The following is a 4,874-nucleotide window of genomic DNA, read 5'->3' as shown; positions in this document are numbered from 1 at the left end:
TTCTTTTTTGTTTTTTAATTTATATTTTGAAAATAATGAAGGCCGTCTCCTAAATCCCTTGTGTCTATTTTATCTCTTAGAATTTATGAAAAGAAAAACTAAATATTAGTATATAAAAAATTTTCTCCATTTATTAAAATATTTATATTTGAGTCATTATTTTTTGGTTACTCTCGTGTAAAAATAGTATAAATATATTTTACTAATTGAAACAATAAATCAAATAAGTATAAAACAGATTTTTGGGCCCCTCTGATAACGGGGGTCTGTTCTGTAGACCACTTTGCACATGCTAATCGACAATTATAATATATATTATACTTTATTTTTTTTAGCTAATTTTAACATTTTTGTGATTCAGTTTTAATTTTAAATTTTTATGTTTCAGTTCGTTTTTTTTAAGATTGTTAAATTATGAGACTATTCTATATAGGTAGTCAATTTATCTAATTGATCACTTCGAATTTATAATTATAAGTGATCACTTTAACACACTAAATATATATGTGTCAACCTAATTAAATTGGTCTCACAGTAAAACTATTACATTTGAGATTGTATGTAAAGGAAATGGTGTGGATAGAGATGTAATGTAATTAGGAAAATAATGTTTTCTTAATAGTAGATGTTTTTATAAATTAAGGTAAATTAGGGGTTTTAGTTTTCTAAGCTAAATTAGGGCTTTCAAAAAATTAGAATTTTTTATTTGTCTATCTCTTTAGTAATTTTGAATGTACATAATTGTATTTTTTTTTTCAATTATCAACGTCAATTATTTATTTTTCTAATTTACCCTTGCGGATTATTATTTTAGTTTACAAATGCATACATTGTATCATTAATTGGTCATCTCGTCACATTTACGAGCAACAATACTCAGATTTGATCTTACACTCTCCAACAAACCTTTTTTATTGGGATTTGATCGCAATTGAAGGTTGTCTAGGCATTGAGAAAGATGGTTTTTTATAATGTTGATATTTAGACCAAGAAAGTTTTGGACTAACTAAAATATGGGTGATGAAATGAATAAGAATTTTAATTAACAGTTAGAAATATAAATAGAAATAAACTGAAAATAAAAACTTCAATTATGGGTTTTTTGGCGGAAAAAATCTGAACTTGACATTGTATTTATAAATCTTAACTTTTTTAGTGTTTATTTTTTATAACACATAACTTAAAGTGTTCATGTAAACTTATGGAGTAAATTTAGGTCAATCAAAATATATTAATATGGTGCATAGGTTTATAGGAAAAAATTTTGGTAAATTAGTTAATAAACTAAAGTTGGTATTATTTTAGGAAAAAAACTCTCTGATTTGGTATTATTCATAGTTAACTAAAAGTTGATATTATTGTATGAAAATTAACGAAAAGTTGTATAATTCATCGTAATTTTTTCTTATAAAAAAATGGAAGGGAAATTCTACGTGGTAACCCTAAGGTTTTGGGTTTTCCACGTAGTAACCCAAACTGTTAAAAAACTCATGTGGTAACCCTGGGATATACCAAATTGTTCCACTGTGACCTTTTTACATATTAAATGTTAGCAAATGTTAATTTATAAGCTTTAAAGCTGTTGTATGCCTATTTATGCGATTCACCATTTCAAATACCATCAGTTTCAACCTTTTCCCCCAAAATATAAACCTTAACTATATCATCTTTCATCGAAATCATATTTTTTTCCCCTAAATCCAAAGATGGTAGAGTTAAGGTTTATGTTTTGGAGGAAATGTTGAAACTGATGGCATTTGAAATGGTGAGTCGTATAAATAGGCGTACAACAGTTTTAAAGCTTCGAAATTAACATTTGATAAATTTTTATGTACAAAAATTTCACGGTGGAACAATTTAGTAAACCTCAGGGTTACCACGTGAATTTTTTAAAAGTTTTGATTACCATGTGAAAAACCCAAAACCTCAGAGTTACGACGTGTAATTTCCCAAAATGGAATATATTATACTAAGATAGGAGATTGTATTGTATCTTTTAATATAGGTAAGTATGTATAAATGTTTACAAGATGTGGTGGAGATGAAAGTAGTTTAATTATTTCCTAAAAAGTTAAAAAATAAAGATATATATGAACTTCCATAAATAAAATATATGGAACGTTTCATAAAATAAAGGAAAAATTACCGTGAATAATACAATTTTTTCTAATTAGTTAATTTTTTTACTATGAGTCAAACTTATATAATTAGTTAATTTTTTTTAATTCATTAATCAATTAAAAAATTTAGGTTATTTTTTAACAGACTAAATATATTATCATTTAAAATTTTATGTTTTAAAAAGAGGTAATCAAAAAATGAATATGAACTTGCTTAAAATAAAATATATGGAAATTAATGTTTTCAAAAATTAATAAATAGGGTTCACGTTCGTTTGTTTATATTGATAATACAAAGATAATCTTGTCCAATGGCAACTAATGGTTTCACCTCATATTCAATGAGAAGTAATGATCTCATACCTCTCCACATACACAAAGAAATCATGTTCAACATTCTATCAAGGCTACCAATCAAATCCTAATTCGATTCAAAACCGTATCAAAAACATGGCAAAATTACATCGAAAACTCCCAAGTATTTCATCCAAATTCATCTTCAACAATCCACCAAAACCCATGAATCTAATGCATTACTCCTCCTCAATCATTCTGAAACTAGAATTTATGTCTCCATGATTATCATCATGTTCATCAAAACTCAAAACTTCCACTTGAGGCTACTAAAATACCTTTCCCATCCTTTAATTTGAACAATGATGAATTTGATAATGACGATTACAACAAGAAAACCCTAGTTTTGGGATCATGCAATGGCTTACTTTTGCTTGAGATTAGATTATATTATGATTATAATTGTTATGATTCCAATTACTTTCTTTGGAATCGATGCATATATATGCGCATCAAAATCCCTAAAAAAAACTCCCATTTAAAAGTGTCATGATTAAGTATCATTGGTATATTTTTATAGGATTTGGGTATATCTGAAGTAAATAATAATTTAGAATAAACTAAATATGTATAGTTTCTCATATTACAATATTTTAGAATTATTAGGAGGATATTTAGTGTAACAGGAGAAACAATCTCGATACATAATTATCATTTAATAATTATGTTTAATACAAAAAATATTCTCAAAATGCCGAACTGTTAAAAACTTTAAATACTAAAACTTTTTAAAAGAAAAGTAAAATATTACATCTGATAAGAAATATTGTTTGCTTAAAAAGAAAAAAAAAATACATCATCATCGAGTCATCAATAAAGATACAAAAAACAGCTAAGTTCTCGATAAATAGTAATTGCTACGGCCTGGATCGGAACCCGAACTAAACTGTCATCCATGATACGGATGACAGCCGATTGAATCAGTCAGCGCTTAACGCCGAGCATAACTTCCTATCCAGCTCAAAATACAGAAATTATACGCTATATTTACAAAATAATAATTTCAGTACGAACTTATACTTAATTGACACCACCGTATACTTTTACCATATTCTTTTTCTGTTACATACTTTTAAGTCATTAAGATACCATTCTCGATCCTGACAGAAGTACGTTACTGCCACTTATACAATTCGGTAATCTTAACACTTAAGTAAGTTCATTTGGTTAATACTCATAACCATACCATGCATCATAGCATCAACACTAATCAAGTTTATCACTGATCAACAGACACATCAATATGACACCTGATATATGTAAGGGTCTGGTTAGGTGAGGACTGTAGTCCTAAACCCTAACTGTGGTGGGAGTCGTCACCCCTCCAATACAATATTTATGCTCGAGCTCTACAGGATAGGTAGCGAACCACTGTCTTACACTGCATTTTAAGTGTCGGCCAACACGGACGCCGGGATTTTCATGCTGGTCCATGGTTCGACATTACCTTACTATTAGGGTCATTCAATCAATACTCATTCACACAAGTACATCACATTTTTATTACTACAAGTTGACTTTGAATTTGACTTTGACCAACCTAGGTGGTAACTTCATTTATTTAATATAATTCTTAACCATAACGTTTACCTTTACGTCTTTATATGTTCATTACTTAATTTTTACACATTAAATTTTATTTATAACTTTATTTTAATAGCTCACAATATTCACACTAATAACTTAATACTCTATTAATAGTCTCCAAATTAGTATTTTCCGCAAGTAGTTACTAAAATCTATTTCTCTTGAAATAAGTTCCAAAAATCAAAATTTCCAACTTTAGAATAAGTAAAACTTTATTCTCTTCACAAAATCAAACATTCTAATTAAAATTCAAGTTAAACTGCAACCTTTGGATAAATTTTCAAAATTCAACAAGTTTACCAAAAATAATTATTTCAAGTTTGGAAAAACAAGTAAACTTATTAGATTCCCAAAAATCAACATTCTAGTTATAAAACAAATAAAACTTATAATTTCACAAAAATCAATATTTCACACATAGTTTAAGAGCAAGTTTACTAAAAATATTTTTACATCTTTTTATATAAATTTTGGTCAAATGGTTAGCAAATAAAATATTATTTTGTACTAAATAGTAATTAAATGTCACAAGAGTTATTTTTTAATTATGATATCTCATATATTCAAGAAAATCACTTTAATATTTAATAACTTATAAAAATTTCTCAAAAATAACTTTTAAGATTGTATTTTAATATTATCACAAAATAGCTTATAATAATATATAAAAGTAAAGTAAACTCTTTTTCTTTTTAATATGATAATGGTCGAATGGCCTATAAGTGTTTTGGGGCCTTTTTCACTAACAAAACAACTTCATTTAATTTACTATAGTAAATCCTAGATTTAAAAACTTTACGCAATAACTTAGAA

The sequence above is a fragment of the Amaranthus tricolor genome, chromosome 7, assembly GCF_026212465.1.
Source record: "Amaranthus tricolor cultivar Red isolate AtriRed21 chromosome 7, ASM2621246v1, whole genome shotgun sequence".
Lineage (NCBI taxonomy): Eukaryota > Viridiplantae > Streptophyta > Magnoliopsida > Caryophyllales > Amaranthaceae > Amaranthus > Amaranthus tricolor.
The sequence above is the reverse complement of the archived record's forward strand: the minus strand, read 5'-3'. Positions refer to the sequence as shown.